This window comes from Hydractinia symbiolongicarpus, chromosome 9, assembly GCF_029227915.1.
Source record: "Hydractinia symbiolongicarpus strain clone_291-10 chromosome 9, HSymV2.1, whole genome shotgun sequence".
NCBI classification, from domain to species: Eukaryota; Metazoa; Cnidaria; class Hydrozoa; order Anthoathecata; family Hydractiniidae; genus Hydractinia; species Hydractinia symbiolongicarpus.
This window is the reverse complement of record NC_079883.1, coordinates 9295516-9316675: the sequence shown is the minus strand read 5'-3', so window position 1 is coordinate 9316675 and position 21160 is coordinate 9295516. Positions and strand designations below refer to the sequence as shown.

Below are 21160 nucleotides of genomic sequence, written 5' to 3'. Positions count from 1 at the left end.
GGAAATTGAAGTCCAGCTCTTGAGGATCTTGTCTTGGCTTTAGCCTTAGCTTTTCCACCTTTTCCACGTCCAGACATAACTGCGATTTGATTTGTAAGTTAATACAAAAACGTACGAATATTTAACGTAAGTGTTAACGAAATAAACTTTACTCGTTTTTTCATCATAAAAATAGGATCGAAATCATGTTTTTTTAACCAATCATAATTAAGTATTAAACAAAAGATTTTTTTTTTAACCAATTAAATTGCGTATCGGCGTTTTCGGATCGAATTCGATCCGATTTTTTTACTTATAAACAAAAAGTTTTGACTTGCAGTTTAATGCTTATTTACAAGTTAAGTAGCAAAAATTTTTAACCATGTCTGACGCAGCAGCTAAAGGAGGAAAACAGGCACCTAAAGTAGCCAAGAAAGGTGAAAAAAGAGCCGGCAAAAAAGGAGGAAAGATTGGTGGAACTGGTGAAAAGAAACGCAAGAGAAAGAGAAAGGAAAGTTATGCTATTTACATCTACAATGTTTTGAAACAAGTTCACCCAGATGTCGGAGTTTCAAGCAAAGCTATGAGCATCATGAACTCATTTGTCAACGACATCTTTGAGCGCATTGCTTCCGAAGCTTCGCGTTTGGCTCTTCAAAACAAAAAGTCGACCATCTCTTCTCGTGAAATTCAAACCGCAGTACGTCTTCTCTTGCCTGGAGAACTTGCAAAACACGCAGTCAGTGAAGGAACAAAAGCCGTCACAAAATACACAAGCAGCAAGTAAACCAACGTCTACCAAACACAAACGGTCTTTTTTAAGACCACACATCTTTAAAAAAACATTTACTTGGCGTCACTACAAGTTAACCGAAGTTAATAAAACTTCTAAATAATGTGCTTAAGAACACTAGCCTACATTTAAAATACTTCCCCATGTGTGTGTGGATTAGCTTCACTTTTCATACGTATTATTAGCTGTACTTGCAGAAAAGACAAGTACATTGATCCATGTTATTGCTTACATTTAACTTAACCCAGCTTTTCACGGAAACACTCCCAGGCAAATTAACCCTACAAAGTATTTCTAAATTTTTATTGTGTCATATATGACATAGTATCGTATAGCAATAAATGTAACTGTGACAAGACTTTACACATTGTGTAATTTGGAAGCGTGCACAAAGTAATGTTTTAAAAGATTTGTGGCTATAAAAATAGCCGTTTTTGTTGAGCAATGACAACGCTTAACCTCCGAATCCGTAAAGAGTTCTTCCTTGACGTTTTAAGGCATAAACAACATCCATAGCGGTAACGGTCTTGCGTTTAGCGTGCTCTGTGTAGGTTACAGCATCACGAATAACATTCTCTAAGAAAACCTTCAGTACACCTCTGGTTTCCTCATAGATAAGGCCAGAGATACGTTTGACACCACCTCGTCGAGCAAGACGCCGAATAGCAGGTTTTGTGATTCCCTGAATGTTATCACGAAGAATTTTTCGGTGACGTTTAGCACCTCCTTTTCCCAATCCTTTACCTCCTTTTCCGCGTCCAGACATATTGATATAGTTGCGTACAGAACGAGTACAAAAACAACGTTTGAGTTAACAGAATTCAGACAGCTTTAAAAAGAGGCCATAAAATTACCTACTGCTCGTGGAAACACCCTAATTAACCAATAGAGTTGCGTCATTACAAAATGTTCCGAACATTTTGTACATTTTTTTAAGTAAAACTGTAGTTTTTTTAAAAATTCGTGGTCTTAATGTTTCAGTAAGGCAATAAATTTGGCATCGTTGGAATTCGCCAAACCTTCTGCTACTTACTAAAAAAAAAAAAAGTCAAAAGCTTTTGTGTATCAGAAGATACAGCCGTTTTCCCGTAGCCAAAAAACACAGATTTTATAAAAATGTTAAAGTAATGAGCGTAATGTCATTATGCAGCCAATCAGAAATTACTTTCTTAGCACCAATCAAATGGTTTGTTTTGAACCTTAGCTGTCAATCAATATGAGAAATAAAACTTTGGCGCGATAGTGCATTTTAGACCGTCTTGTGTATCCGTACTACATCGACTTCTTAAAATATGGCTCGTACAAAGCAAACTGCACGTAAATCTACTGGAGGAAAGGCTCCACGAAAACAACTCGCCACTAAAGCTGCGAGGAAAAGCGCACCAGCTACTGGAGGAGTGAAAAAACCACATCGTTACAGACCTGGTACAGTTGCTCTCAGAGAAATCAGAAGATACCAGAAGTCAACCGAGCTCTTGATCCGCAAGTTGCCTTTCCAGCGTCTTGTGCGAGAAATTGCTCAGGACTTCAAAACAGATCTGCGATTCCAGAGCACAGCCGTTATGGCTCTGCAAGAGGCTTCTGAAGCGTACCTTGTTGGCTTGTTCGAGGATACTAACTTGTGTGCCATTCACGCAAAACGAGTTACAATCATGCCTAAAGACATCCAGTTGGCAAGAAGAATTCGTGGGGAACGTGCCTAAGCATCTTACCAAACAAAAAACGGCTATTTTTATAGCCACACATCCATAAAAAATATTACGGCTAGCTTTTTATATCAAACTTTGTCCTGCTTTCTGTTTAAATTTTATGCTACATAAAAATTTTATGCTACATAAAGTTTGACAATGTTAAAAATATGAAGGGCAAGAAAAGTAAAAGCAAGAAAATAAGAAATTTAAAAACGAAAATACTTAAACTTAGGGAATCTAATCTTAAATTTACTCTTTTTTAACTGTTTAAGTGACTTAAACAAGTTTAACTTTGTACCAAGATAATGTTTTTTTGTAAATGTGTGGCTATAAAAATAGCCGTTTGTTAATGTAATAGCCAGATACACACAAATTATTTTTTTGCGGTCTTCTTTGCTGCCTTTTTGGGAGTCTTTTTGACCTTCTTTGCTGCAGGTTTTTTAGCAACAGGCTTCTTTGTGGGTTTCTTAGCTGCTGGTTTCTTAGCCGAGGCTTTCTTTGTGGCAGGCTTCTTTGCTGCTTTCTTTGGCGTGCTCTTCTTTGCTGGCTTCTTTTTTGGTGTACTTTTCTTTGCAGTAGGCTTCTTTGCCGTTGGCTTTTTTGCTGCGGCCTTTTTCTTAGGTTTTTCTTTTTTTACCTGACCTAGCTTGAATGATCCAGAAGCACCAGTGCCTTTAGTTTGAATCAAATCGCCTGATGTTACTCCTCGTTTAAGAGCCATTTTCAGATGATGATCTGAGTTTTCAGCAACTTTGTAATTTGCATGAATATATTTTGTAATAGCTTGGCGAGATGAACCACCGCGTTCCTTTAGGGTAGCGATAGCAGCCTTGATCATGTCCACATATTTAGGGTGATCAGCTGTCTTCTTTGCAGCAGGTTTCTTCTTGGGTGCGATTTTCTTTGGAGAAGCTGCTTCACTCATTTTTAATGTTTTCTTACAACAATCCAACGATAAACGATGCTTGTTATCACAGTAGAAGTATACTAAACATTACCGTGTAAATGAGATATAATTTAAGACGGTGCGAAGTATGCGGACGTAAAAGTACCACTCCCGGGAATTGATTTGGCGCGAAAACAGAAATGTGTGTTTCTGTACATCGTATAATGTCCGTTTTGGGTGCCGCGACTATGCGAAAGCATGTTAATTTTTATTTGTAGTACGACGCAATAGTCTGCAAGAGAAGCTGCTGGAGTTTGAGGTCTTCAGCATTACATCTAGTCTGTTAATTTGGGCTTCTTCCGCGCTCGTGTTAGGATTTTCATAAAGCGTTCTTTGGTTTGCGTTGCGTATGTCGGCCTACATCATCGACACGGCCTGTTTCCGGCTATTAGGAGCAATTCATATATTGGGCACTGCGTTTCGACTTTTTTATTAGACCACAGTAAAAAAATTCACTCACAGAAGTCCCTTTCTTTCATGGCTACAAACACGAAGAATTCTGTCGTAAGTAAAACGAATGCGCAAGCCAAAATGACGATGGGGCGAAGTCATAAGCATGGCCCTGTGGCCCAATGGATAAGGCATCTGACTACGAATCAGGGGATTCCAGGTTCGACTCCTGGCAGGGTCGCACTGTCGCATTTCGGCTGCATGGTCTACTGTGTAACGCGCGCGCACGTTCTGGCGTAATGCGTTGATAAACGGAATGTACGCAGACATATTGGAAAGTAATATCACGCACTTAGTATCGTCGCCTTTGTTAGCATTCATGTAAGTTACCATCCACTCGCTACAGTCGCTCTCCATCCTACGGCTAAATCAACAGCCGTGATTTTTACTATGTCGCCGTCCATCCGTACGCGGTGACAGTTGTAAGCTTTACAGTAACGTGACATGCTCCACAAGCAGTTACGGTGTGTGGACGATGCCTATCATGGCAACGCTTGTTCTTTATCGCTTCTCGGCCTAATGGCTAAGATCAAGTGTAGTATCTGTTCTTATCAGTTTAATATCTGGTAGGCCATTCTCTGAATGGTCAGTATATTAATCTGATTTTTGGCCTTGGGTCATGGAGGTGGATTCATTCACGCCGTGACCACGGGTTGCCTTGGTGTTGCACTATTACCGATGGCGGCCCACATAAGCAATAAAAGAATAATAGCAGTCCTCTTTCCGACGGCACTCTGCATAGTCTACGGCGGGAACAAAACGCGTACACTGGGGGAGAATACAGCCTATGCCCCGCGACACGGCAGTTTATAACACACTCAAGCCACAAGCATTAACAAACTTTGAAGGGTACCCTCATGCTACGGTGCAGTTCCAACTCATACTTACCTGACGGGGAAGTAAAGACTGATCAATGAGGGTTTTCTTCCAGAGTGAGGCTCTTGCATTGCACTACGCTTGGGCTGACCTCTGCGATTACTGCAAACGTCAGTAACTCGACCGTACAATTTCTGGTAGTGGGGGCCTGCGTCCGCGCTCGCCCCCTCCTTAAGTCAAAATGAATGAGCTTAGAAAAGTTGCGCGGCCAAATGTCGGTGGTGACTTAAACGCTAAGGTAAAACCTCGCTTGGCTGTTACGAAACGTGATTGCGATATAAGTCCTCGGAAGGCGGCGGAATTTTATTTTATTTGCCATTCCGTCAGGGTTATTGGATGATCGGCAATAGATCGAGTTTGTATGCATTTGAAAGCTCTTTTTTCTCGTACTATCACCTGAAAATGTCGTAGGAAAATGTCATAGGAAACACTTTCAACAACCGCCACGTTCCTTAATTGTTATAACAAGAAATATATCACAGCAAATGAAAATGAAAAGCCTACGACACCGGGAGTTCCCAGGCGGTCCCCCATCCAAGTACTATCCCGGCCCGACGATGCTTAACTTCCGTGATCAGACGAGAACGGGTGTGTTCATCGTGGTATGGCCGTAGACATTAGTAGGTGCAAATACGTGCAATTTATTTTGACGTTGTGATCAAATTTTTTTATTTAATTTCTTTGAGTTACTTAGGACAAGGCGTATGCATGGATTATCTATTAGACTTTAAGGTTATAGTTTTGTGAAAAAAACAATGTTTTTTTAAAGATGTGTGGCTATAAAAATAGCCGTTGTTTTCTGAGTGTAGCGGTTTACTTCTTCTGTCCTTTGTCGTTCTTCTTTGGGAGTAAGACAGCTTGAATGTTTGGCAAAACACCACCAGCTGCAATGGTTACACCGCTCAAAAGTTTGTTTAATTCTTCATCATTACGAACAGCCAATTGTAAATGTCTTGGAATAATCCTAGCTTTTTTGTTGTCTCTTGCTGCGTTACCAGCCAACTCCAATATCTCAGCAGATAAATATTCCAAGACGGCTGCTAAGTAAACTGGTGCTCCAGATCCAATTCGGTTAGCATAGTGCCCTCTACGAAGGAATCTATGCACTCTACCGACTGGAAATTGAAGTCCAGCTCTTGAGGATCTTGTCTTGGCTTTAGCCTTAGCTTTTCCACCTTTTCCACGTCCAGACATAACTGCGATTTGATTTGTAAGTTAATACAAAAACGTACGAATATTTAACGTAAGTGTTAACGAAATAAACTTTACTCGTTTTTTCATCATAAAAATAGGATCGAAATCATGTTTTTTTAACCAATCATAATTAAGTATTAAACAAAAGATTTTTTTTTTAACCAATTAAATTGCGTATCGGCGTTTTCGGATCGAATTCGATCCGATTTTTTTACTTATAAACAAAAAGTTTTGACTTGCAGTTTAATGCTTATTTACAAGTTAAGTAGCAAAAATTTTTAACCATGTCTGACGCAGCAGCTAAAGGAGGAAAACAGGCACCTAAAGTAGCCAAGAAAGGTGAAAAAAGAGCCGGCAAAAAAGGAGGAAAGATTGGTGGAACTGGTGAAAAGAAACGCAAGAGAAAGAGAAAGGAAAGTTATGCTATTTACATCTACAATGTTTTGAAACAAGTTCACCCAGATGTCGGAGTTTCAAGCAAAGCTATGAGCATCATGAACTCATTTGTCAACGACATCTTTGAGCGCATTGCTTCCGAAGCTTCGCGTTTGGCTCTTCAAAACAAAAAGTCGACCATCTCTTCTCGTGAAATTCAAACCGCAGTACGTCTTCTCTTGCCTGGAGAACTTGCAAAACACGCAGTCAGTGAAGGAACAAAAGCCGTCACAAAATACACAAGCAGCAAGTAAACCAACGTCTACCAAACACAAACGGTCTTTTTTAAGACCACACATCTTTAAAAAAACATTTACTTGGCGTCACTACAAGTTAACCGAAGTTAATAAAACTTCTAAATAATGTGCTTAAGAACACTAGCCTACATTTAAAATACTTCCCCATGTGTGTGTGGATTAGCTTCACTTTTCATACGTATTATTAGCTGTACTTGCAGAAAAGACAAGTACATTGATCCATGTTATTGCTTACATTTAACTTAACCCAGCTTTTCACGGAAACACTCCCAGGCAAATTAACCCTACAAAGTATTTCTAAATTTTTTTTGTGTCATATATGACATAGTATCGTATAGCAATAAATGTAACTGTGACAAGACTTTACACATTGTGTAATTTGGAAGCGTGCACAAAGTAATGTTTTAAAAGATTTGTGGCTATAAAAATAGCCGTTTTTGTTGAGCAATGACAACGCTTAACCTCCGAATCCGTAAAGAGTTCTTCCTTGACGTTTTAAGGCATAAACAACATCCATAGCGGTAACGGTCTTGCGTTTAGCGTGCTCTGTGTAGGTTACAGCATCACGAATAACATTCTCTAAGAAAACCTTCAGTACACCTCTGGTTTCCTCATAGATAAGGCCAGAGATACGTTTGACACCACCTCGTCGAGCAAGACGCCGAATAGCAGGTTTTGTGATTCCCTGAATGTTATCACGAAGAATTTTTCGGTGACGTTTAGCACCTCCTTTTCCCAATCCTTTACCTCCTTTTCCGCGTCCAGACATATTGATATAGTTGCGTACAGAACGAGTACAAAAACAACGTTTGAGTTAACAGAATTCAGACAGCTTTAAAAAGAGGCCATAAAATTACCTACTGCTCGTGGAAACACCCTAATTAACCAATAGAGTTGCGTCATTACAAAATGTTCCGAACATTTTGTACATTTTTTTAAGTAAAACTGTAGTTTTTTTAAAAATTCGTGGTCTTAATGTTTCAGTAAGGCAATAAATTTGGCATCGTTGGAATTCGCCAAACCTTCTGCTACTTACTAAAAAAAAAAAAAGTCAAAAGCTTTTGTGTATCAGAAGATACAGCCGTTTTCCCGTAGCCAAAAAACACAGATTTTATAAAAATGTTAAAGTAATGAGCGTAATGTCATTATGCAGCCAATCAGAAATTACTTTCTTAGCACCAATCAAATGGTTTGTTTTGAACCTTAGCTGTCAATCAATATGAGAAATAAAACTTTGGCGCGATAGTGCATTTTAGACCGTCTTGTGTATCCGTACTACATCGACTTCTTAAAATATGGCTCGTACAAAGCAAACTGCACGTAAATCTACTGGAGGAAAGGCTCCACGAAAACAACTCGCCACTAAAGCTGCGAGGAAAAGCGCACCAGCTACTGGAGGAGTGAAAAAACCACATCGTTACAGACCTGGTACAGTTGCTCTCAGAGAAATCAGAAGATACCAGAAGTCAACCGAGCTCTTGATCCGCAAGTTGCCTTTCCAGCGTCTTGTGCGAGAAATTGCTCAGGACTTCAAAACAGATCTGCGATTCCAGAGCACAGCCGTTATGGCTCTGCAAGAGGCTTCTGAAGCGTACCTTGTTGGCTTGTTCGAGGATACTAACTTGTGTGCCATTCACGCAAAACGAGTTACAATCATGCCTAAAGACATCCAGTTGGCAAGAAGAATTCGTGGGGAACGTGCCTAAGCATCTTACCAAACAAAAAACGGCTATTTTTATAGCCACACATCCATAAAAAATATTACGGCTAGCTTTTTATATCAAACTTTGTCCTGCTTTCTGTTTAAATTTTATGCTACATAAAAATTTTATGCTACATAAAGTTTGACAATGTTAAAAATATGAAGGGCAAGAAAAGTAAAAGCAAGAAAATAAGAAATTTAAAAACGAAAATACTTAAACTTAGGGAATCTAATCTTAAATTTACTCTTTTTTAACTGTTTAAGTGACTTAAACAAGTTTAACTTTGTACCAAGATAATGTTTTTTTGTAAATGTGTGGCTATAAAAATAGCCGTTTGTTAATGTAATAGCCAGATACACACAAATTATTTTTTTGCGGTCTTCTTTGCTGCCTTTTTGGGAGTCTTTTTGACCTTCTTTGCTGCAGGTTTTTTAGCAACAGGCTTCTTTGTGGGTTTCTTAGCTGCTGGTTTCTTAGCCGAGGCTTTCTTTGTGGCAGGCTTCTTTGCTGCTTTCTTTGGCGTGCTCTTCTTTGCTGGCTTCTTTTTTGGTGTACTTTTCTTTGCAGTAGGCTTCTTTGCCGTTGGCTTTTTTGCTGCGGCCTTTTTCTTAGGTTTTTCTTTTTTTACCTGACCTAGCTTGAATGATCCAGAAGCACCAGTGCCTTTAGTTTGAATCAAATCGCCTGATGTTACTCCTCGTTTAAGAGCCATTTTCAGATGATGATCTGAGTTTTCAGCAACTTTGTAATTTGCATGAATATATTTTGTAATAGCTTGGCGAGATGAACCACCGCGTTCCTTTAGGGTAGCGATAGCAGCCTTGATCATGTCCACATATTTAGGGTGATCAGCTGTCTTCTTTGCAGCAGGTTTCTTCTTGGGTGCGATTTTCTTTGGAGAAGCTGCTTCACTCATTTTTAATGTTTTCTTACAACAATCCAACGATAAACGATGCTTGTTATCACAGTAGAAGTATACTAAACATTACCGTGTAAATGAGATATAATTTAAGACGGTGCGAAGTATGCGGACGTAAAAGTACCACTCCCGGGAATTGATTTGGCGCGAAAACAGAAATGTGTGTTTCTGTACATCGTATAATGTCCGTTTTGGGTGCCGCGACTATGCGAAAGCATGTTAATTTTTATTTGTAGTACGACGCAATAGTCTGCAAGAGAAGCTGCTGGAGTTTGAGGTCTTCAGCATTACATCTAGTCTGTTAATTTGGGCTTCTTCCGCGCTCGTGTTAGGATTTTCATAAAGCGTTCTTTGGTTTGCGTTGCGTATGTCGGCCTACATCATCGACACGGCCTGTTTCCGGCTATTAGGAGCAATTCATATATTGGGCACTGCGTTTCGACTTTTTTATTAGACCACAGTAAAAAAATTCACTCACAGAAGTCCCTTTCTTTCATGGCTACAAACACGAAGAATTCTGTCGTAAGTAAAACGAATGCGCAAGCCAAAATGACGATGGGGCGAAGTCATAAGCATGGCCCTGTGGCCCAATGGATAAGGCATCTGACTACGAATCAGGGGATTCCAGGTTCGACTCCTGGCAGGGTCGCACTGTCGCATTTCGGCTGCATGGTCTACTGTGTAACGCGCGCGCACGTTCTGGCGTAATGCGTTGATAAACGGAATGTACGCAGACATATTGGAAAGTAATATCACGCACTTAGTATCGTCGCCTTTGTTAGCATTCATGTAAGTTACCATCCACTCGCTACAGTCGCTCTCCATCCTACGGCTAAATCAACAGCCGTGATTTTTACTATGTCGCCGTCCATCCGTACGCGGTGACAGTTGTAAGCTTTACAGTAACGTGACATGCTCCACAAGCAGTTACGGTGTGTGGACGATGCCTATCATGGCAACGCTTGTTCTTTATCGCTTCTCGGCCTAATGGCTAAGATCAAGTGTAGTATCTGTTCTTATCAGTTTAATATCTGGTAGGCCATTCTCTGAATGGTCAGTATATTAATCTGATTTTTGGCCTTGGGTCATGGAGGTGGATTCATTCACGCCGTGACCACGGGTTGCCTTGGTGTTGCACTATTACCGATGGCGGCCCACATAAGCAATAAAAGAATAATAGCAGTCCTCTTTCCGACGGCACTCTGCATAGTCTACGGCGGGAACAAAACGCGTACACTGGGGGAGAATACAGCCTATGCCCCGCGACACGGCAGTTTATAACACACTCAAGCCACAAGCATTAACAAACTTTGAAGGGTACCCTCATGCTACGGTGCAGTTCCAACTCATACTTACCTGACGGGGAAGTAAAGACTGATCAATGAGGGTTTTCTTCCAGAGTGAGGCTCTTGCATTGCACTACGCTTGGGCTGACCTCTGCGATTACTGCAAACGTCAGTAACTCGACCGTACAATTTCTGGTAGTGGGGGCCTGCGTCCGCGCTCGCCCCCTCCTTAAGTCAAAATGAATGAGCTTAGAAAAGTTGCGCGGCCAAATGTCGGTGGTGACTTAAACGCTAAGGTAAAACCTCGCTTGGCTGTTACGAAACGTGATTGCGATATAAGTCCTCGGAAGGCGGCGGAATTTTATTTTATTTGCCATTCCGTCAGGGTTATTGGATGATCGGCAATAGATCGAGTTTGTATGCATTTGAAAGCTCTTTTTTCTCGTACTATCACCTGAAAATGTCGTAGGAAAATGTCATAGGAAACACTTTCAACAACCGCCACGTTCCTTAATTGTTATAACAAGAAATATATCACAGCAAATGAAAATGAAAAGCCTACGACACCGGGAGTTCCCAGGCGGTCCCCCATCCAAGTACTATCCCGGCCCGACGATGCTTAACTTCCGTGATCAGACGAGAACGGGTGTGTTCATCGTGGTATGGCCGTAGACATTAGTAGGTGCAAATACGTGCAATTTATTTTGACGTTGTGATCAAATTTTTTTATTTAATTTCTTTGAGTTACTTAGGACAAGGCGTATGCATGGATTATCTATTAGACTTTAAGGTTATAGTTTTGTGAAAAAAACAATGTTTTTTTAAAGATGTGTGGCTATAAAAATAGCCGTTGTTTTCTGAGTGTAGCGGTTTACTTCTTCTGTCCTTTGTCGTTCTTCTTTGGGAGTAAGACAGCTTGAATGTTTGGCAAAACACCACCAGCTGCAATGGTTACACCGCTCAAAAGTTTGTTTAATTCTTCATCATTACGAACAGCCAATTGTAAATGTCTTGGAATAATCCTAGCTTTTTTGTTGTCTCTTGCTGCGTTACCAGCCAACTCCAATATCTCAGCAGATAAATATTCCAAGACGGCTGCTAAGTAAACTGGTGCTCCAGATCCAATTCGGTTAGCATAGTGCCCTCTACGAAGGAATCTATGCACTCTACCGACTGGAAATTGAAGTCCAGCTCTTGAGGATCTTGTCTTGGCTTTAGCCTTAGCTTTTCCACCTTTTCCACGTCCAGACATAACTGCGATTTGATTTGTAAGTTAATACAAAAACGTACGAATATTTAACGTAAGTGTTAACGAAATAAACTTTACTCGTTTTTTCATCATAAAAATAGGATCGAAATCATGTTTTTTTAACCAATCATAATTAAGTATTAAACAAAAGATTTTTTTTTTAACCAATTAAATTGCGTATCGGCGTTTTCGGATCGAATTCGATCCGATTTTTTTACTTATAAACAAAAAGTTTTGACTTGCAGTTTAATGCTTATTTACAAGTTAAGTAGCAAAAATTTTTAACCATGTCTGACGCAGCAGCTAAAGGAGGAAAACAGGCACCTAAAGTAGCCAAGAAAGGTGAAAAAAGAGCCGGCAAAAAAGGAGGAAAGATTGGTGGAACTGGTGAAAAGAAACGCAAGAGAAAGAGAAAGGAAAGTTATGCTATTTACATCTACAATGTTTTGAAACAAGTTCACCCAGATGTCGGAGTTTCAAGCAAAGCTATGAGCATCATGAACTCATTTGTCAACGACATCTTTGAGCGCATTGCTTCCGAAGCTTCGCGTTTGGCTCTTCAAAACAAAAAGTCGACCATCTCTTCTCGTGAAATTCAAACCGCAGTACGTCTTCTCTTGCCTGGAGAACTTGCAAAACACGCAGTCAGTGAAGGAACAAAAGCCGTCACAAAATACACAAGCAGCAAGTAAACCAACGTCTACCAAACACAAACGGTCTTTTTTAAGACCACACATCTTTAAAAAAACATTTACTTGGCGTCACTACAAGTTAACCGAAGTTAATAAAACTTCTAAATAATGTGCTTAAGAACACTAGCCTACATTTAAAATACTTCCCCATGTGTGTGTGGATTAGCTTCACTTTTCATACGTATTATTAGCTGTACTTGCAGAAAAGACAAGTACATTGATCCATGTTATTGCTTACATTTAACTTAACCCAGCTTTTCACGGAAACACTCCCAGGCAAATTAACCCTACAAAGTATTTCTAAATTTTTTTTGTGTCATATATGACATAGTATCGTATAGCAATAAATGTAACTGTGACAAGACTTTACACATTGTGTAATTTGGAAGCGTGCACAAAGTAATGTTTTAAAAGATTTGTGGCTATAAAAATAGCCGTTTTTGTTGAGCAATGACAACGCTTAACCTCCGAATCCGTAAAGAGTTCTTCCTTGACGTTTTAAGGCATAAACAACATCCATAGCGGTAACGGTCTTGCGTTTAGCGTGCTCTGTGTAGGTTACAGCATCACGAATAACATTCTCTAAGAAAACCTTCAGTACACCTCTGGTTTCCTCATAGATAAGGCCAGAGATACGTTTGACACCACCTCGTCGAGCAAGACGCCGAATAGCAGGTTTTGTGATTCCCTGAATGTTATCACGAAGAATTTTTCGGTGACGTTTAGCACCTCCTTTTCCCAATCCTTTACCTCCTTTTCCGCGTCCAGACATATTGATATAGTTGCGTACAGAACGAGTACAAAAACAACGTTTGAGTTAACAGAATTCAGACAGCTTTAAAAAGAGGCCATAAAATTACCTACTGCTCGTGGAAACACCCTAATTAACCAATAGAGTTGCGTCATTACAAAATGTTCCGAACATTTTGTACATTTTTTTAAGTAAAACTGTAGTTTTTTTAAAAATTCGTGGTCTTAATGTTTCAGTAAGGCAATAAATTTGGCATCGTTGGAATTCGCCAAACCTTCTGCTACTTACTAAAAAAAAAAAAAGTCAAAAGCTTTTGTGTATCAGAAGATACAGCCGTTTTCCCGTAGCCAAAAAACACAGATTTTATAAAAATGTTAAAGTAATGAGCGTAATGTCATTATGCAGCCAATCAGAAATTACTTTCTTAGCACCAATCAAATGGTTTGTTTTGAACCTTAGCTGTCAATCAATATGAGAAATAAAACTTTGGCGCGATAGTGCATTTTAGACCGTCTTGTGTATCCGTACTACATCGACTTCTTAAAATATGGCTCGTACAAAGCAAACTGCACGTAAATCTACTGGAGGAAAGGCTCCACGAAAACAACTCGCCACTAAAGCTGCGAGGAAAAGCGCACCAGCTACTGGAGGAGTGAAAAAACCACATCGTTACAGACCTGGTACAGTTGCTCTCAGAGAAATCAGAAGATACCAGAAGTCAACCGAGCTCTTGATCCGCAAGTTGCCTTTCCAGCGTCTTGTGCGAGAAATTGCTCAGGACTTCAAAACAGATCTGCGATTCCAGAGCACAGCCGTTATGGCTCTGCAAGAGGCTTCTGAAGCGTACCTTGTTGGCTTGTTCGAGGATACTAACTTGTGTGCCATTCACGCAAAACGAGTTACAATCATGCCTAAAGACATCCAGTTGGCAAGAAGAATTCGTGGGGAACGTGCCTAAGCATCTTACCAAACAAAAAACGGCTATTTTTATAGCCACACATCCATAAAAAATATTACGGCTAGCTTTTTATATCAAACTTTGTCCTGCTTTCTGTTTAAATTTTATGCTACATAAAAATTTTATGCTACATAAAGTTTGACAATGTTAAAAATATGAAGGGCAAGAAAAGTAAAAGCAAGAAAATAAGAAATTTAAAAACGAAAATACTTAAACTTAGGGAATCTAATCTTAAATTTACTCTTTTTTAACTGTTTAAGTGACTTAAACAAGTTTAACTTTGTACCAAGATAATGTTTTTTTGTAAATGTGTGGCTATAAAAATAGCCGTTTGTTAATGTAATAGCCAGATACACACAAATTATTTTTTTGCGGTCTTCTTTGCTGCCTTTTTGGGAGTCTTTTTGACCTTCTTTGCTGCAGGTTTTTTAGCAACAGGCTTCTTTGTGGGTTTCTTAGCTGCTGGTTTCTTAGCCGAGGCTTTCTTTGTGGCAGGCTTCTTTGCTGCTTTCTTTGGCGTGCTCTTCTTTGCTGGCTTCTTTTTTGGTGTACTTTTCTTTGCAGTAGGCTTCTTTGCCGTTGGCTTTTTTGCTGCGGCCTTTTTCTTAGGTTTTTCTTTTTTTACCTGACCTAGCTTGAATGATCCAGAAGCACCAGTGCCTTTAGTTTGAATCAAATCGCCTGATGTTACTCCTCGTTTAAGAGCCATTTTCAGATGATGATCTGAGTTTTCAGCAACTTTGTAATTTGCATGAATATATTTTGTAATAGCTTGGCGAGATGAACCACCGCGTTCCTTTAGGGTAGCGATAGCAGCCTTGATCATGTCCACATATTTAGGGTGATCAGCTGTCTTCTTTGCAGCAGGTTTCTTCTTGGGTGCGATTTTCTTTGGAGAAGCTGCTTCACTCATTTTTAATGTTTTCTTACAACAATCCAACGATAAACGATGCTTGTTATCACAGTAGAAGTATACTAAACATTACCGTGTAAATGAGATATAATTTAAGACGGTGCGAAGTATGCGGACGTAAAAGTACCACTCCCGGGAATTGATTTGGCGCGAAAACAGAAATGTGTGTTTCTGTACATCGTATAATGTCCGTTTTGGGTGCCGCGACTATGCGAAAGCATGTTAATTTTTATTTGTAGTACGACGCAATAGTCTGCAAGAGAAGCTGCTGGAGTTTGAGGTCTTCAGCATTACATCTAGTCTGTTAATTTGGGCTTCTTCCGCGCTCGTGTTAGGATTTTCATAAAGCGTTCTTTGGTTTGCGTTGCGTATGTCGGCCTACATCATCGACACGGCCTGTTTCCGGCTATTAGGAGCAATTCATATATTGGGCACTGCGTTTCGACTTTTTTATTAGACCACAGTAAAAAAATTCACTCACAGAAGTCCCTTTCTTTCATGGCTACAAACACGAAGAATTCTGTCGTAAGTAAAACGAATGCGCAAGCCAAAATGACGATGGGGCGAAGTCATAAGCATGGCCCTGTGGCCCAATGGATAAGGCATCTGACTACGAATCAGGGGATTCCAGGTTCGACTCCTGGCAGGGTCGCACTGTCGCATTTCGGCTGCATGGTCTACTGTGTAACGCGCGCGCACGTTCTGGCGTAATGCGTTGATAAACGGAATGTACGCAGACATATTGGAAAGTAATATCACGCACTTAGTATCGTCGCCTTTGTTAGCATTCATGTAAGTTACCATCCACTCGCTACAGTCGCTCTCCATCCTACGGCTAAATCAACAGCCGTGATTTTTACTATGTCGCCGTCCATCCGTACGCGGTGACAGTTGTAAGCTTTACAGTAACGTGACATGCTCCACAAGCAGTTACGGTGTGTGGACGATGCCTATCATGGCAACGCTTGTTCTTTATCGCTTCTCGGCCTAATGGCTAAGATCAAGTGTAGTATCTGTTCTTATCAGTTTAATATCTGGTAGGACCATTCTCTGAATGGTCAGTATATTAATCTGATTTTTGGCCTTGGGTCATGGAGGTGGATTCATTCACGCCGTGACCACGGGTTGCCTTGGTGTTGCACTATTACCGATGGCGGCCCACATAAGCAATAAAAGAATAATAGCAGTCCTCTTTCCGACGGCACTCTGCATAGTCTACGGCGGGAACAAAACGCGTACACTGGGGGAGAATACAGCCTATGCCCCGCGACACGGCAGTTTATAACACACTCAAGCCACAAGCATTAACAAACTTTGAAGGGTACCCTCATGCTACGGTGCAGTTCCAACTCATACTTACCTGACGGGGAAGTAAAGACTGATCAATGAGGGTTTTCTTCCAGAGTGAGGCTCTTGCATTGCACTACGCTTGGGCTGACCTCTGCGATTACTGCAAACGTCAGTAACTCGACCGTACAATTTCTGGTAGTGGGGGCCTGCGTCCGCGCTCGCCCCCTCCTTAAGTCAAAATGAATGAGCTTAGAAAAGTTGCGCGGCCAAATGTCGGTGGTGACTTAAACGCTAAGGTAAAACCTCGCTTGGCTGTTACGAAACGTGATTGCGATATAAGTCCTCGGAAGGCGGCGGAATTTTATTTTATTTGCCATTCCGTCAGGGTTATTGGATGATCGGCAATAGATCGAGTTTGTATGCATTTGAAAGCTCTTTTTTCTCGTACTATCACCTGAAAATGTCGTAGGAAAATGTCATAGGAAACACTTTCAACAACCGCCACGTTCCTTAATTGTTATAACAAGAAATATATCACAGCAAATGAAAATGAAAAGCCTACGACACCGGGAGTTCCCAGGCGGTCCCCCATCCAAGTACTATCCCGGCCCGACGATGCTTAACTTCCGTGATCAGACGAGAACGGGTGTGTTCATCGTGGTATGGCCGTAGACATTAGTAGGTGCAAATACGTGCAATTTATTTTGACGTTGTGATCAAATTTTTTTATTTAATTTCTTTGAGTTACTTAGGACAAGGCGTATGCATGGATTATCTATTAGACTTTAAGGTTATAGTTTTGTGAAAAAAACAATGTTTTTTTAAAGATGTGTGGCTATAAAAATAGCCGTTGTTTTCTGAGTGTAGCGGTTTACTTCTTCTGTCCTTTGTCGTTCTTCTTTGGGAGTAAGACAGCTTGAATGTTTGGCAAAACACCACCAGCTGCAATGGTTACACCGCTCAAAAGTTTGTTTAATTCTTCATCATTACGAACAGCCAATTGTAAATGTCTTGGAATAATCCTAGCTTTTTTGTTGTCTCTTGCTGCGTTACCAGCCAACTCCAATATCTCAGCAGATAAATATTCCAAGACGGCTGCTAAGTAAACTGGTGCTCCAGATCCAATTCGGTTAGCATAGTGCCCTCTACGAAGGAATCTATGCACTCTACCGACTGGAAATTGAAGTCCAGCTCTTGAGGATCTTGTCTTGGCTTTAGCCTTAGCTTTTCCACCTTTTCCACGTCCAGACATAACTGCGATTTGATTTGTAAGTTAATACAAAAACGTACGAATATTTAACGTAAGTGTTAACGAAATAAACTTTACTCGTTTTTTCATCATAAAAATAGGATCGAAATCATGTTTTTTTAACCAATCATAATTAAGTATTAAACAAAAGATTTTTTTTTTAACCAATTAAATTGCGTATCGGCGTTTTCGGATCGAATTCGATCCGATTTTTTTACTTATAAACAAAAAGTTTTGACTTGCAGTTTAATGCTTATTTACAAGTTAAGTAGCAAAAATTTTTAACCATGTCTGACGCAGCAGCTAAAGGAGGAAAACAGGCACCTAAAGTAGCCAAGAAAGGTGAAAAAAGAGCCGGCAAAAAAGGAGGAAAGATTGGTGGAACTGGTGAAAAGAAACGCAAGAGAAAGAGAAAGGAAAGTTATGCTATTTACATCTACAATGTTTTGAAACAAGTTCACCCAGATGTCGGAGTTTCAAGCAAAGCTATGAGCATCATGAACTCATTTGTCAACGACATCTTTGAGCGCATTGCTTCCGAAGCTTCGCGTTTGGCTCTTCAAAACAAAAAGTCGACCATCTCTTCTCGTGAAATTCAAACCGCAGTACGTCTTCTCTTGCCTGGAGAACTTGCAAAACACGCAGTCAGTGAAGGAACAAAAGCCGTCACAAAATACACAAGCAGCAAGTAAACCAACGTCTACCAAACACAAACGGTCTTTTTTAAGACCACACATCTTTAAAAAAACATTTACTTGGCGTCACTACAAGTTAACCGAAGTTAATAAAACTTCTAAATAATGTGCTTAAGAACACTAGCCTACATTTAAAATACTTCCCCATGTGTGTGTGGATTAGCTTCACTTTTCATACGTATTATTAGCTGTACTTGCAGAAAAGACAAGTACATTGATCCATGTTATTGCTTACATTTAACTTAACCCAGCTTTTCACGGAAACACTCCCAGGCAAATTAACCCTACAAAGTATTTCTAAATTTTTTTTGTGTCATATATGACATAGTATCGTATAGCAATAAATGTAACTGTGACAAGACTTTACACATTGTGTAATTTGGAAGCGTGCACAAAGTAATGTTTTAAAAGATTTGTGGCTATAAAAATAGCCGTTTTTGTTGAGCAATGACAACGCTTAACCTCCGAATCCGTAAAGAGTTCTTCCTTGACGTTTTAAGGCATAAACAACATCCATAGCGGTAACGGTCTTGCGTTTAGCGTGCTCTGTGTAGGTTACAGCATCACGAATAACATTCTCTAAGAAAACCTTCAGTACACCTCTGGTTTCCTCATAGATAAGGCCAGAGATACGTTTGACACCACCTCGTCGAGCAAGACGCCGAATAGCAGGTTTTGTGATTCCCTGAATGTTATCACGAAGAATTTTTCGGTGACGTTTAGCACCTCCTTTTCCCAATCCTTTACCTCCTTTTCCGCGTCCAGACATATTGATATAGTTGCGTACAGAACGAGTACAAAAACAACGTTTGAGTTAACAGAATTCAGACAGCTTTAAAAAGAGGCCATAAAATTACCTACTGCTCGTGGAAACACCCTAATTAACCAATAGAGTTGCGTCATTACAAAATGTTCCGAACATTTTGTACATTTTTTTAAGTAAAACTGTAGTTTTTTTAAAAATTCGTGGTCTTAATGTTTCAGTAAGGCAATAAATTTGGCATCGTTGGAATTCGCCAAACCTTCTGCTACTTACTAAAAAAAAAAAAAGTCAAAAGCTTTTGTGTATCAGAAGATACAGCCGTTTTCCCGTAGCCAAAAAACACAGATTTTATAAAAATGTTAAAGTAATGAGCGTAATGTCATTATGCAGCCAATCAGAAATTACTTTCTTAGCACCAATCAAATGGTTTGTTTTGAACCTTAGCTGTCAATCAATATGAGAAATAAAACTTTGGCGCGATAGTGCATTTTAGACCGTCTTGTGTATCCGTACTACATCGACTTCTTAAAATATGGCTCGTACAAAGCAAACTGCACGTAAATCTACTGGAGGAAAGGCTCCACGAAAACAACTCGCCACTAAAGCTGCGAGGAAAAGCGCACCAGCTACTGGAGGAGTGAAAAAACCACATCGTTACAGACCTGGTACAGTTGCTCTCAGAGAAATCAGAAGATACCAGAAGTCAACCGAGCTCTTGATCCGCAAGTTGCCTTTCCAGCGTCTTGTGCGAGAAATTGCTCAGGACTTCAAAACAGATCTGCGATTCCAGAGCACAGCCGTTATGGCTCTGCAAGAGGCTTCTGAAGCGTACCTTGTTGGCTTGTTCGAGGATACTAACTTGTGTGCCATTCACGCAAAACGAGTTACAATCATGCCTAAAGACATCCAGTTGGCAAGAAGAATTCGTGGGGAACGTGCCTAAGCATCTTACCAAACAAAAAACGGCTATTTTTATAGCCACACATCCATAAAAAATATTACGGCTAGCTTTTTATATCAAACTTTGTCCTGCTTTCTGTTTAAATTTTATGCTACATAAAAATTTTATGCTACATAAAGTTTGACAATGTTAAAAATATGAAGGGCAAGAAAAGTAAAAGCAAGAAAATAAGAAATTTAAAAACGAAAATACTTAAACTTAGGGAATCTAATCTTAAATTTACTCTTTTTTAACTGTTTAAGTGACTTAAACAAGTTTAACTTTGTACCAAGATAATGTTTTTTTGTAAATGTGTGGCTATAAAAATAGCCGTTTGTTAATGTAATAGCCAGATACACACAAATTATTTTTTTGCGGTCTTCTTTGCTGCCTTTTTGGGAGTCTTTTTGACCTTCTTTGCTGCAGGTTTTTTAGCAACAGGCTTCTTTGTGGGTTTCTTAGCTGCTGGTTTCTTAGCCGAGGCTTTCTTTGTGGCAGGCTTCTTTGCTGCTTTCTTTGGCGTGCTCTTCTTTGCTGGCTTCTTTTTTGGTGTACTTTTCTTTGCAGTAGGCTTCTTTGCCGTTGGCTTTTTTGCTGCGGCCTTTTTCTTAGGTTTTTCTTTTTTTACCTGACCTAGCTTGAATGATCCAGAAGCACCAGTGCCTTTAGTTTGAATCAAATCGCCTGATGTTACTCCTCGTTTAAGAGCCATTTTCAGATGATGATCTGAGTTTTCAGCAACTTTGTAATTTGCATGAATATATTTTGTAATAGCTTGGCGAGATGAACCACCGCGTTCCTTTAGGGTAGCGATAGCAGCCTTGATCATGTCCACATATTTAGGGTGATCAGCTGTCTTCTTTGCAGCAGGTTTCTTCTTGGGTGCGATTTTCTTTGGAGAAGCTGCTTCACTCATTTTTAATGTTTTCTTACAACAATCCAACGATAAACGATGCTTGTTATCACAGTAGAAGTATACTAAACATTACCGTGTAAATGAGATATAATTTAAGACGGTGCGAAGTATGCGGACGTAAAAGTACCACTCCCGGGAATTGATTTGGCGCGAAAACAGAAATGTGTGTTTCTGTACATCGTATAATGTCCGTTTTGGGTGCCGCGACTATGCGA

The 21160-nt window shown here is 39.9% G+C and overlaps 12 non-coding genes across 12 annotated transcripts; 9 read left to right on the top strand and 3 right to left on the bottom strand.

Annotated features, from left to right (window-relative positions):
- Positions 1-3967: 3967 nt before the first annotated feature.
- Positions 3968-4040, top strand: Trnar-acg (transfer RNA arginine (anticodon ACG)). The gene has a single exon. It is a non-coding gene; the product is annotated as a tRNA-Arg (tRNA).
- Positions 4041-4362: 322 nt separating this feature from the next.
- Positions 4363-4554, top strand: LOC130660920 (U2 spliceosomal RNA). The gene has a single exon (XR_008988116.1). It is a non-coding gene; the product is annotated as a U2 spliceosomal RNA (small nuclear RNA).
- Positions 4555-4739: 185 nt separating this feature from the next.
- Positions 4740-4904, top strand: LOC130659873 (U1 spliceosomal RNA). Its single transcript, XR_008987077.1, has one exon. It is a non-coding gene; the product is annotated as a U1 spliceosomal RNA (small nuclear RNA).
- A 328-nt stretch (positions 4905-5232) lies between these two features.
- LOC130661608 (5S ribosomal RNA) lies at positions 5233-5351 on the bottom strand. The gene has a single exon (XR_008988785.1). It is a non-coding gene; the product is annotated as a 5S ribosomal RNA (ribosomal RNA).
- A 4468-nt stretch (positions 5352-9819) lies between these two features.
- Positions 9820-9892, top strand: Trnar-acg (transfer RNA arginine (anticodon ACG)). The gene has a single exon. It is a non-coding gene; the product is annotated as a tRNA-Arg (tRNA).
- A 322-nt stretch (positions 9893-10214) lies between these two features.
- LOC130660919 (U2 spliceosomal RNA) lies at positions 10215-10406 on the top strand. Its single transcript, XR_008988115.1, has one exon. It is a non-coding gene; the product is annotated as a U2 spliceosomal RNA (small nuclear RNA).
- Positions 10407-10591: 185 nt separating this feature from the next.
- Positions 10592-10756, top strand: LOC130659872 (U1 spliceosomal RNA). The gene has a single exon (XR_008987076.1). It is a non-coding gene; the product is annotated as a U1 spliceosomal RNA (small nuclear RNA).
- A 328-nt stretch (positions 10757-11084) lies between these two features.
- LOC130661607 (5S ribosomal RNA) lies at positions 11085-11203 on the bottom strand. The gene has a single exon (XR_008988784.1). It is a non-coding gene; the product is annotated as a 5S ribosomal RNA (ribosomal RNA).
- Positions 11204-15671: 4468 nt separating this feature from the next.
- Trnar-acg (transfer RNA arginine (anticodon ACG)) lies at positions 15672-15744 on the top strand. The gene has a single exon. It is a non-coding gene; the product is annotated as a tRNA-Arg (tRNA).
- A 322-nt stretch (positions 15745-16066) lies between these two features.
- Positions 16067-16259, top strand: LOC130661481 (U2 spliceosomal RNA). The gene has a single exon (XR_008988673.1). It is a non-coding gene; the product is annotated as a U2 spliceosomal RNA (small nuclear RNA).
- A 185-nt stretch (positions 16260-16444) lies between these two features.
- Positions 16445-16609, top strand: LOC130659871 (U1 spliceosomal RNA). Its single transcript, XR_008987075.1, has one exon. It is a non-coding gene; the product is annotated as a U1 spliceosomal RNA (small nuclear RNA).
- A 328-nt stretch (positions 16610-16937) lies between these two features.
- On the bottom strand, positions 16938-17056 carry LOC130661606 (5S ribosomal RNA). Its single transcript, XR_008988783.1, has one exon. It is a non-coding gene; the product is annotated as a 5S ribosomal RNA (ribosomal RNA).
- Between the last annotated feature and the right edge of the window lie 4104 nt (positions 17057-21160).